Raw genomic sequence first — 14,042 nt, forward strand, 5'->3', positions numbered from 1 at the left:
TTACTGTAGCAGTTTCTTGGTAATGTAGCAATCCCGAGTTTATTGTAGCACCAAAACTTTTCAATTTTTTTCTTGTATTTGTTTGGTCCAAATTGAAGCCCTTCTTACTTGGAATTCATTGGAACTAGGTTTACTCCAGTTTGAGGTCGTTTGGGTCCAAAATGACGTGGTTTCCCCTAAAACCCTAGAGTTACATGTTCGACATGTAACATTGTATTCGCATGCATTTTAGTTTCCATTCTTGTGTTCATTGGTTCTTGGTTTTCCTGCTTGTATCTAGATGGCGAAGCATCCTCTAAGGGGAGTGAAATTGCCGACCAGTGAGCGTGTCTTAAGACGAGACGACTGGTTCAGTGAGTAGTTCAATTCGTAATTACATAGATTTAATAAGAGTATTATAGTATTTCTTTATGTGTTTTATAACATAAATTTGATGATAAATCAGATTCCATTGATATATGTATATTTTGAGCATGAATTTATTTGAAATGGTTAAACCTAGTGTACTTATGCGTATTTATTTTGGAAGAAGCATGTTTACATGTATATGTATTTACATGCAAATTGAATATGGTTTAATGGGCATTTTCGTATTCAAGCATCGTATGGTGGATTCCTTGAATTGGAATTGGAAATAATTGTATTATGGCATTTGGTTTTGATGGTGACTATAGACTTTAGTCCAACACTACAGTGGGGGTCCCACGGTCCGGCCTGATGGGAGGCGGCGTGGTCAACCCTGAGTTTACCTTAGTCAAAAGGTGCGTGGAGCCATTGATAGGAGATTCTTTTATGTTAGAAACTGGGGGTTACCACACGGGGATCTCAGTGGCCAATACCAAGGAAGACAGTACTTTAAATTTTATAAGTTTGAAAACACCTTGGTGGTCCTGTATCTAGTCGTGGTCACGATTAGTGTGGTTTGAGCCTTACGGTAACTAGGAGGTGGGACGCTATAAGGTCCACTCCTTATTGTCGTGGCGATTGCCACGTGGCCAGCTAGGGTTGGGGCGTGACAGAAGTACTTTTCTATGTATGAAGTTGTTTGGATATGCATTCTTAAAAGAATTTTTTTCAATGTCAAATTACTAAAATGAGTCTTCATTGAGTTATTATAATAACAACACTAATACTAATACTAATACAAATACTAATATACTACTAATAATACTAATACTATACTAATACAAATACTAATACACTACTAATATTAATACTAATACAAATATACAAGTATACTATTACTAATATACTAATAATAATAGAGGACCAATCCTGTATGAACATCCATAGATAAGAAATCTATGGATGTCGATTATCAGCCGTTGGATCTCAATCCAATGGCTAACATTGATGAATAATATGTATACAGTACTATGTACAGTAATTACTATTTATAGCAGTACAATGGACAGTAATATTGTTCATCAATGTCGACCGTTGGATTGTGATCCAATGACTGATAATTGGACGTTCATAGATTTATTATCTATGGAAGTCCATAGAGGATGTAAATTATTAATAATAATAATACTATTACTAATATACCAATACTAATACTAATATACTCAAATAATAATAAAACTAATATAATAATAATAATAATAATACACTAATATACTAAGGGTAACTCAGTAATTTAACAACCCCAAAACAATTTTTGAGAACAATTTTTGAGAAGTGCTTTTTCCAAAAGCATCACATGGCAGCTTATGAAAAAAAGCTATTTTTCAGCTTTTTTATCGACTACAACTTTCACAGAAAAGTTAATACAAACATGTTTTTTTTAACCCAGAAGTGTTTTTTTATAAGTTAAGCACTTCTGGGCTTTCCAAAAGCCAATCCAAACAACCCCTATATATATATATATATATATATATATATATATATATATATATATATATATATATATATATATCATATTGTAACAATGATTAAAATATTTTGACTAAACATTATTGCAGTAATATATTTCCTAACCCTTCACAATAATTAATTTGTACAGAATTGAAATCTTCTTTTTTTCTAGTTTCACATCAAACAATTAATTATCTTTTTTGAGAGGATTTCTTAATATAATTTTTTTCATTTTTAAACAATTCAGCTATAAAAATATATAGAAATAATGATTAAATTTCAGAATATTACAAATGTCACAATATCAACTCTTACTAATAAAAATTAAATTATTTCCTATAATTCATACAATTTTGGAAATGAATATTTGAAAAAAAAAATTCATTTCATAATTTGCAAGAATAATTTTAAAAACAATTCTAAACAAATTTGGAAAGAATGAACATATGGTTTGTATTGAATATTTAATTATTATGATTGAAAAGATTTATTGAAATAGTATTGTTTGTCATAATTTTTTTTTAACAATACATAAATAACCGGGAAAATTATTTCATATATATAAATTATTTTTTTTATAAATTAGATTTGGTTGTAGATGGAAAATAAAATAGACAATATCTATGGAAGTATGCCATTTTGATTAGAAGTTCACTCGTTTTCCGGATTGCATTTGTTAAGAAGCATATTTTTCATGCATTCTTTTTAAGATGAGGTTCACATAAGAGAAAAGACATTGTTCGGTGTTGCTACCTTTACTTTTCAACAATTTTTATTTTAACTTAAATAAACATTTCACTTTTTTTCATTGAATGTTTGGTGTTCTTCCACTCTATGCATTAGGACGAGCCTAAATTGGCAATGAAATCCCCATTGAACTTTTGTGAGAACACTTGGCTGTCTTCAGAGACATTGAGTGGTATTTATATATGCTTCATTTAAATAAGTAAGATGGATTCGATCGGGTTAACTAATAAAAGTAATGGTTTGGACGGCTTCTTGATTAAATGGGTCTGGTCGAGTTGAATATAAACGAGATAGGTCAAATTGTGACCCAACCCAAAACAAACTTATCAATGCATCTTGGCATCCCTAGAACTGCCCGATTAAATTTTTAAATTTTTTTTTTAGAAAAATCCAAAAGGTTCTCAAAATTACAAAACTAAAATTTAAATAAATGAATTATTCAAATAAAAAGAAAATATTCAAACCTGTGTTAAGATTAAATCATCATCCACATAATAAATTACATCAAGGATCAAATCCTAGATAAATTGATTATGTTGAAAACTGAATTAATTAAAACATTTTCTATGTTTTATATTCAATCCAAAATAATAAATATCTTAAAATTATTTTTATATATTTAAAATAAAAAAGGCATGAGAGTTGGATATGCCCATAAGAAATTTTTCCAAACATGAAGTTACTGTTTATTCGCTTTTATTAAAAAAAACTCCTAAGCAATGCAGTGTCAACCCATGCGCTTGAGTCGACACAACATATGATATGCTAATCCTGGACCAGCATGGGTAAAGGGTTCATGTCACGTATCATTATAGATTGTATTGCCTTGTTGACACCTTTAATAGAAGCACAAAATTCTTTTCGTCTCTATTCGATGTAATTCTATTTAATTTACACCTATGCTCTTAAACTTAATTAGAATCAAAGTTGAAGATTACATCATGATTCTATAATAATTGGATCATATGCATCGGTGTAGCATGAAGAAACATAGATGAGAACAATAGATCCTTTGCATTGTTGTTAGTATCAGCTTTTCTATGGTAGCAATATATTAGTATATAGGATCTAAGTGAACTTGAGCAAGCACAGCTTTGTTTTCCTTGCCTCATAACTAAATTAAGCTCAACTTAGGCTTGAACTCGAACTCAATTTATTCTTACTTGAACTACCTAATAAACACTATTCAAATAAGATACCATCTAATTGTTGCTTTAACTAAATGGATAAATACATACATACATTTTTTTATAATGTGGACAAACCATCCCTATGCACCTTTTTATTATTAGGCCTCCACAACGCATTGAGAGTGAGTCAAACCGTAGACCTCTTATATGGGAGTCAAGGGTCTTACTGCCAAGCTATTGCAATGGTGACATATACATAAATAATGTATAACTAATCACATTAAGCAATAACTATAATATTATATGATTGAAAAATCTTTACCAAGAGCCTTTCTAAGCACTACTAATATTAAAGCTCAGCTTATTTAATAATCAAGCCTAATTTTAGGGCTCACAGTTGCCTCATTTATTAGTTGAATAAGTTCAAGCAAAATAAAATTTGCTAATGTTGTCAATATCTTTTTTTTTTTCTTACATATTGGTAAAATGAAATCTCAAATAAAAAAGTGCATTCCATTGAAAAATGCGAAGAAGAACATTGACACATGTATATTAAAAAGAAATCCTAAGAGTACAATATGACAACACGGTTCAGAATGTTCAGTCTTCAAGAAAAACATGTTATATTTTCTCTATTAATTTGTTGAAACATTAGAGAATCCTATGTTCCCGCATTCTATATTTAGCAGTTGAATAGGACAATAATCAATTATCTCATCTACACTAATAACCTTTGGTTCTAATTAAAAATAAAAAGTGTTAGTTCCAGAAGGGTAGATATGTGATAATTTTTTCTGAACCTCACAAGTAATGAAATCACATACACACACATACACACACACACACACACACAATCATGCAAGAGAGAAGAGACTCACAAATTGGTTACCCAATTCGGCACAACCTTGCCTACATCTAGGGGCTGAGCCTGGAGAAGACAATCCACTAAAGAGGTAAAAGAATGAAAAGTACAACATAATCTCTCACTTACACAATGACAAAGAAAACACTCTCAAGATTGGTCGATGCCCACTCTCCTCAACCCACACTCTCCTAGGTCTCTCAGGCGTGGCTCATCCTAAATCTTCAAGCATGGTATCTTATATGGACATCTCTATATCCCAACAAAACTTTCTCTTTTAGATTTTTCCGTAGCTTTTTAACTTGGAAACTTTCCAAAGTTAGATATTGTGACACCAGTTGCATCCGAACTTGCAACATGACCCATCTTGCTGAACTTGACTGAGTTCTAGCCCAGTTGCAACTGAACTTGTGACACCTTCAACCCTCCTCATTCCTTAAGTTCGCTTCGTAGTAGTTGACTCATCCCGAGCCCCTCCTCCTTGTAACTGCTTCCTTCCTCATATCATTTCAGCAAGTCTTTCTCCCGAGGGTGGCACCCACCAAGGCGTAATTTCATCTCACCAAAGATGGTCTCCAAAGATCTCTTGATCTTCTTTCCAAACTTAGTCCAAGTTTGGTCTTCACATAATCATCAAACTTGATCTTCATTCATCCAAGTTTGGTTCTCCAATATTTTGTTACTAAACTTGATCTCCTCTCATCCAAGTCTAGCTCTTTAATATCTTCCAAGCATGGTCTTCAATCATCCAAGCTTGGGTCTCTAATCTTCAATCAAATCTCTTCATATATGTCTTGCATCCTTGAATAGCTTTGCCCATAAATAGCTTTTATACCAACTTATGCTTCATGTAATCTTCATGATGATCTTACTAATCAATAAATTATTCCTCTCTTTGGAAATAAACCTCTTATGAAAAAATTTTACCAAAAATATAATTCATCATTTTGAATCTTACCAAAGGTAGATAAAAATCATACCTAAGATAAACTTGCTCTTCAAGAGAGATCCTTTTAACTTAATGCTCATGCTAAAAAATATATTTTTCCTCAAATGAATCTTTTGAGAGAAATATTCCTATCATAGTATCCTGCCAAGATCTTCTAGCCACATCACCAAGTGTTTTTGCCATTTCATTATCCTAGTCACCTTGTTTACCAAGTCACTTCATTTGCCATGTCACCATTGCTTATGCCACGTCATCTCCTTGTATGTCATAGAATGCCAACTTAGGCTTTCAGCCCTAACAAAAAGATCTCATTTATATTAATATTGCTTAGATTTAGTTCTCCTCTGCATATAATTAGAAACATAGCTGCAGAAAAACATCTTGATCTCCTATTTTGTAAATGAAATTTCCAATTATATGTGATTTACCAATCCATACTTGAGAGAAATCAATCAACAGTGATAATCCTTTCAAGACCTCGAAGGAAGGTAATTATATAGCGGATAAACAATTATAGGAAAAAGTAAGATCATAAGAAATTAGGCGCTTTTTAAGGAATTGTGACACGGAAGATGTGCAGTTCATCTTGTTTGCTCCCTAACACGAAAAATCTAACATATTAAACATATGCAATAATAGTTTTTTTTTAATAAATGGAGACAAGTTATATAATTCAAGCCTCAACTTTTTGAGTTGGGAGAGAAATCAAATAATAAATATTTTGTTGTAGTGGTGGTACAATAAAATTTCAATTAGCTCATTTTTGTTGTTAAGGAATATTAATATTTATGAACTAACTTTATAGGCATAAAAAATAAAACAATTTCTTCATTACCAAGTATAAAAGATTTGAATGACAAAGATAAGGAAAAACCAATCACATCACATCAACTATTATTGTCTGATGTCTTGAAATCTTTTGCAAAAGTTCAAAATCCTTCCACTTTGTTCTCAAAGGCTAACAATCACTATAACAGGTGGCAATGACTAGGCAACCCCTCAAAAAGTAGTCACTCTCATATCTTTTTGATATAATGAATGAACACTTCTCAAAAATCTTAAATGATATACGGAAAAATAAGAAAATAATTTCAATACATACTTCAAGAATGTGCTTTATTTATTTATTATGATAAAAGTGGATAAACAACCAAAGTATATTTAAAGGAAAAAAGTAAAGATAATGAACAAATACAGATCACAAATACAAAGAGAGGCATACATGGGAGGTGGACATCAAACACAAATTGTAGTTAGATGATCTTATAGACAAATAGAATAGTAATAACTTAGATACAAGACAAGAGTGTACAAAGAAAAAAGCAGAATTTAAGTAGTAAGTATGCAGAGCTACTTAAGACAATTTGTAGAAAAGTATATAAATACGAAAGCAATTTTGTATCTCTCTTCAATTCATCTGGACCGCACAATCTCATCATTCATATATAAATACACAGAGAATATGAGCTTGAGAGTGAATATAATACTTTTTCATAATTTAATTAGATTATTTATTTTTACTAGATCATGAAGAATCTATTATATTTTTATTAAATATGAATTCTCATATATAAATTAATAGAGCAATTAGGATTATTTAAGAAGTGATACCTTGTAGAAAGAAGTCAATATATGAATCCACTCTGCTTACAAAGCAAAACTAATGAATAAAATATCCAAAAAATAAGAATCAATAAACCGCTAGCAATAAGACAAACTTTTCGATATCTCCTATAAAAAATTTCTATAGCATAAAATAGTTACCAACAAAACAAAAATTATTCAAACCATGCCTCTCAATAATCTCACACTTATATTCTCAAACATCTAATTTAATAGTGAGATATTATTTCTTTCAAAGGGTATGTAGTAACTCATTTTCTGAGCTTCACAAATGATAACATCCTAAAAGACTTGGTGGATATATTGGCAATATGATCTTTACTATTGTGATAGATGAGGTTGATTACTCCATCTTTTGTGATACCTCTAAGAGAGTAATACTTAACATCAATGTGTTTGCTTCTTCCATGCAGTATAGGATTTTTAGAGACTTTCATTGCTTAGTTATTGTCACAAAAAACTGTCGTAGCTCCTACTTTCTTGAATTCTAGCTCTTCAAGAATTCTCCTTAGTTATATAGCTTGTAAGCACAAGTTTTTGCAACAACAAATTCAATTTTCGTACTTGACACTATGACAATTAGTTACTCCTAGGAAGACCACAAGATAGCTCCTACACCAAATGTAAAGACATAAAATAAAGTGTACACTCTATCATTTTGATCTCTTGTATAACCTCTATCAGTAGACCAAGTAAATCCAACTTATTACCTTTCTTATTGAACACCCAAAATCTTAAGATATGTGCAAGTAATGAAGAAATCCCTTTACAACTAACATTTGCATTTCTGTTGAATTCTCTAAGTGTTTATTTATTAGACTTTCCACATACATTAAGTATGCTCTTATTGTAGTTAAATACATCAAATTGGCCACAATTTGCTACACTCCTATTTCAACAAAATAATGTATCACAACATATTGTTATCATTTCTAGAAAATAAAAGATCCTTTACTTATAAGAAAACAATGAGCATGTTTTTCCTTGTCTCCAAATTTAACAAAGAGCAGATCCTCATATAAGCTTTTCCAATAATCTGCCTCGAAAAAATAAAACTCAATGCTACTATACCAAGTTTGTGGAGCTTGTTTTAGTCCATTAAGAGTTTTCTTTAATCTATATACTTTTCGTTTATTTATAATTTTAATATAACCATGGGTTACCCTATAAATACTTGTTCTTCCAATTTTTTATGCTAGAATACCGATTTGACATCTAACTGGAAGATAGGAAAAGAATTTTGTGAAACCAATCCAGTCACCAATCTGATTGTATTAAGTCTTGAAACTAGAGTAAAACTTTTGTTTAATTGATGCCATATTCTTGCTCATATCCTTTAGCCATTAATCACGCATTATCTTTTGCAACTTCACCATTTTCCTTCATTGTTGCTTTGAAGACTCACTTACAATCGTTTTGTGCATTTTTGGAAGATCAGATAAGCTTTCAAGTATTTTTATTCAATAGTGTCTATTTTAGCATCCATCTTATTTTGCCATTTTATATATTGACAACACTTTCAAATGTTGTAGGATCGCAATCTTGGGGAAGAAAGTAAAGTGAGCGATTATATCTTCATATTGATAAATTCTAGTTACCTCACAATCATCCATGTTGACCTTTTTGAACAAGATGAAGAGATTGAACTATTGCATTAGTAGCTTCATTCGTTGTTGGTGAAGTTTCTACTGTTAGATAATATTACAAAATTAAATAACATCATCAAAGACATGCGGAAACAATAATAAATTTACGATATAATCTAATTGTATTAATGAACACCGTAATTTAATTAAAATGCCTAGAAAATTACCTCTTAATGTTTGAAAGCCTTTCCTTTGATGTGCCAAATTTTTCTCTTGGATTGTCGTAGATCTCCTAGCATAAAACGGAAGTCCCATGCCTCTAGATCACACGCCGGAATTAAAAAATAATTTCCTCTAAGTCCTCTTCTTCTCCAAATAGAGGCTAGGGTTAGAGAGGAAGAGAGAGCTTTGAGATTTTTCTTACTAGAGAAAATTAATTGATTGCCTCAAGGGTCAGAGAGAAGTCATATTTATAGAGCCTTCATAAAACATGATAAACATTATTCAATTATGAAGTCCTATTCAAAATATGAACTTTCATAATATGATAAATATTATCATAGAAGTTCTATTAGAAATATGAGTTCTAATGTAACTAAAACCACTTTTGTCTTCAAATCCTTATAATTTTGATTAACTATTTGACTCCATCAAATTTAAATCAAAATTTAAACTTAAGACAAAAACTTTAGATCAATTTACAATTTCACTCATCCCATGAAGTAAAATTGTAAATTAATAATTTTACCCCTGCACTCAAAATAAGACTGATTCTTTGTCCTTTTAAGCGTGATTCCCTAGGTTTATTCCGATTGGCAATGAAAGGATACCAAAGGACATGGGTGACACCTAGTAAGCCCCGTGGCCCCACGTCGTAACCCAATTGAACACGAATGAGTAGATTATTACGAACCTTTCCGATTATGATTACCATATGTGTATAAACCCTTCGTTCTTGTATCCCAACTGAGTGAGAGCCATGGTAATTGTCAGACTCACTGAACTCGATCATATGCTAATAACCATAGTAGAGTAAGATTACCAAATTACCCTTTGTGTTCTACACAATTAGTATGACTGTCTTGGCAAAGGTCTTCTACACTCACATACTTATAATCGCATAGGATACTAACTCTTTTACTTTTGAGAGAACGAATTCCTTCTTGGTGATCACTCACAACTACTACTTGCTCGACATAGTCACACTTCAAGGTCAGCTCTACCAAACGATAAAGTAAGCCTAACGACTCTAGTAACACACTAGACATTACAAGTACATTGTGATCATGATACCTCAGGTCTAAGGTCCACTTATATGATCATAACCAACAATCCTAATTATTGACTGTCAATGAGTAAAACCCATGTGATTAGATTGTTATGAGTCATGTTCGAATACACCAATCCCAATGATGTATTTATGACATATGCTCCCACTATTTCATAGTGTTCAACTAGCACCCTTTGTCAGAGTATATGTCATACAAATCCTTACGAACTTGTAACACCTAAATTAAAGATTCTCTAATTTATAAACTATTTAAGTATATAAGTACCAAACCCTTCTAGTGCTCTTCTCTTTATCACACTAAAAGTAGAAGATTTAAATTAATACACATGGACTGCGATGTTCAAAACTAATTAAAATGGCTTCAAAAAATTTATATGAATATCAAAATAAATGTCTATCTAATAATAATAAGAATGTATAATACAAATGAAATGGCCTAATACAAGTATCCTCGTTGGCATTTGAGGGCATAATCCTAACATCTACTATTATTGGTGAAGTTTCAACAGTTGTTGGAGTTATATTTTATGAATTTTTCAGGTATAGAAACTCCTTCTTCAGCATCATTATGACATAGGACTTACGTGGACAATTGCTTGTTCTAATTCCAGTTATTTTCCTCTTCAAATCTCTACTAATCACAATCTTTTATATTAGTAGAGTAAACAATTTAGATACTTTGGATATTTCACTAATACAGAGAAAGACACTTTTCATCCTTATCGTCAATTTTATTCCTATTCACATTTAGGATTTTGGCATAAGCAACACACCCAAGAATTCTAAAATGGCCTATAAGTGATCTCCTCTCACTCTAAGTCTCCTCTGATGTCCTATTTTGAATAGCAAATGTATGACTTTTATTCATGATGCAAATGCTCTAATTTAGTATTTCCAACTAAAATGCTTTTAAAATTCTCCCTCTTTCTAATAAACTTCTCACCATATTGAAAATTGATATATATTTTCTCTTTGATTCACCTTTTTGTTGTGTTATATAAGTGGCCATAAGCACTCTGCGAGTACCATGATCATCACAAAAAACTTCAAATTAGATTGAGCAATAGTTGCCACCGTAATCAATTGTAGGGGTCTTAATGTCATTCATGTTTCATTTTCCATAAGAGCCTCAAGACTTTTCAATTCATAAAATTTCCTATAAAAAATAAGCCCAAGTTTTTTAGTCTAATCATCAATGAAGGTAATTAAATATCTTTTTCCTTCTATAGAAGATGGTTTTATTAGTATGTACATAAATACGTGAATAAACTCCAAAATACCTTTTGCTCTCTGTAACTTTCTTTGACGAAATTTAGAATGATGCCAACAACACATTTTTCACAAACATAGGAAGGAATAGAGATTTAAGAAAGACTAATTACCTTATTTTTCTATTGGAGAGTATGTAATTCACTGAAACTCAAGTGGTCATAGCAAAATGCCATAACCATGAAGGGTCTTTCACTCTAGCCATCGAACAAGGTTAAACATTTTCAATCTTCAATGTAAGCAACCTATTTGGACACATTTGAACAATAGACATGGCTCCTCTAAATATCACAAGCGCCCTTCTAAATAGTGATAACATATCTTTTTTTATTGTAATTGACTAGCATGATAACTTATTTTCAAAGTCAAGAACATAAAGAACATTAGAAATAATTTCTATGAAACCATTCTTACTTTCTTTCTTGATAGCACCCTTTCCCATTACATTCATAGTAGAATAATTACTAAAAAATTACTTTAAAATGAAAGGCTTCATTTAAATAAGTGAAAGAAGACTTCCACACATGTGGTTAATGCAACATATATTTATATGCCAAAAGTTTGACTTGAATCCATTATCAACTTTAACCATCATCAACAACATTTTTGCTTCCTTCCTCTTCAACAAAATTTGATTTCTCTCCTTTTTCTTTGGTATTAGACATCCTAGTGTGATGTTTAGAATGATAATAATCAAATTTATGACATCAAAAGGACTTTAGTTTGAATTTGCCAAAATGTTGCATATTATCAGTCTTAGATTTGAGATTGGTCATCATTAGCTTTGAAACGCTTGCGGGCATCTTTACTTTCTCAGTATCTTTTACCTTTACCTTTGCACTTCCTTGTCTTCTAGAATTTGAGGAATGAACAAAGATGGAAGGAGCTCTTATGTAGTGGAACTTTTGTTCATCTTCAGCTCATGAACTAGCAAGGAGCTTTGTAGGTCAACAAGAGTGAATGCATTTATGTCTTTAGATTCTTCAATGGCCAGCAAACAATATAATCAAACTTCGGTATTATGGAGTGAAACATCTTCACCATGTTGATATCTTCCATCTTCTCACTATAGAATCATATCTTATTGCTTATATCCATTATTCTAGCACAATAGCTAGTGATAAATTCACTATTCTTCATCTGTAGAATCTTAAACTCCCTTCTCAAGGCTTGAAGCTATACACATTTCACTTGAGTAGATCCTTAATATTTCTTCTCCATGGAATCCCAAATGCCTTTGGAAGTTTCTTTGCGAAGAACTGTTTCCAAGATGGGATGATTAAGTACCTGAAAAAGGTAATTCTTTGACTTCGAATATTATAAATTTCTCACTTCCGATTCTATTTTAAAGACATCTATTAAGACCATGGCATTTGCAATTAAGTTCTTCAATTCCAAATTTAACAACTTCCTAACACTCTTTAGACAGTAGAAAATTCTCCATAAGCATGCTCCAAGTAATAGTGACCATCAAAATGTGAGATAAATGCTTGTACAAAATTGGTAGAATTCCCTAATTGGTCCCTTTACTATTTCAAACCTACATATTTGGTCCCTCTACTAAAACTTGCACCAATTGAGTCCTTTTACTTTTTAAAATAGGAAATCTCAGTCCACACAGAGATGGTCGTTCTATTTGCCATCTATGTGTGTTGACGTGGTTTTTTTTAATGGTGGAAAGTAGCCAGCTCATCATTTATGTTTCCTACTAATAAAGAATGAATAAAGATTGATGATGATCGCATTGCACGTGCCAGAGAAATAAAAAGCCTTCGACTTCGAGGAGAAAGATGAGGGGCGATGGAGACAGCGGAGAATGAACACTAGAGGGGTCGGAGGAGCAGCAGAAGTGATCGAAGATCTACACTTACAAGGCGCCATGGCACATTTACGCTATAAATTGAAGCGTTCATTGGGACAAGAAATACCACCTCACCATTGCCAACTTGATGGAGTAGTACCTGAACCGCATCGAGATCGTCCAATTTGACAATGCCATAGGTGACATCCGCTCCGACCCCACGTTCTCCTTCTGGCCACCTCCACCGACTTCCTTTGGTTGTGGCATATCCATGATGATAGCGTCAAACTCAAGGCCTTCCTCAATGGCAATAGGAGCTTGGAGCTTTGCGGCCCACTCACCTCCTTCGACTGGAATGAGGTGGAGCCCAGTCGCATTCGCACCTCCTTCATCGACACCACCTGCACCATCTAAGGCATCGAACGTGCGGTTGTAGATACCCAACTCATTGCCCATGACAAGGAGATCTATGACATCGCCTAGGGCGGTGTCAATGTCTTCGCCTCTGTTTTCACAGACAGATCCATCCTCATTTTTGACCTCTGTGATAAGGAGTACGCCACCTTCATCTACAAGACCTCCGACCCCACTGAATCCCAGCTTATGATGCTCGGGTGGAACAAACAAGACCACTGGTACATGGCTACCATTATCATGGACAGCCCCAAGATCATGGTGCTCGATATCCACTTCCCTTGGTACTTTCCTCCATTATAAAATCCATGTTAGCACACACAGATGGCAAAGAGAACGGTCGTTTATGTTTGTACTAAGATTTTCATTTTAAAAACTAAAAGGACCCAATTGGTGCAAGTTTTAGTAGAGGGACCAAATTGACAGATTTAAAATAATAGAGGGACCAATTAAGAAATTCTACCTACAAAATTATTATTTGAAGTTATAGTGGTGCTATTCTTTCTCATGTGT

General features: G+C 32.4%; 1 pseudogene; it reads left to right on the forward strand.

Annotated features, from left to right (window-relative positions):
• Window positions 1–280: 280 nt before the first annotated feature.
• LOC120267263 lies at window positions 281–13,832 on the forward strand (annotated as a pseudogene).
• The last annotated feature ends 210 nt before the right edge of the window (window positions 13,833–14,042 follow it).

Source organism: Dioscorea cayenensis, chromosome 8 (genome assembly GCF_009730915.1).
Source record: "Dioscorea cayenensis subsp. rotundata cultivar TDr96_F1 chromosome 8, TDr96_F1_v2_PseudoChromosome.rev07_lg8_w22 25.fasta, whole genome shotgun sequence".
NCBI classification, from domain to species: Eukaryota; Viridiplantae; Streptophyta; class Magnoliopsida; order Dioscoreales; family Dioscoreaceae; genus Dioscorea; species Dioscorea cayenensis.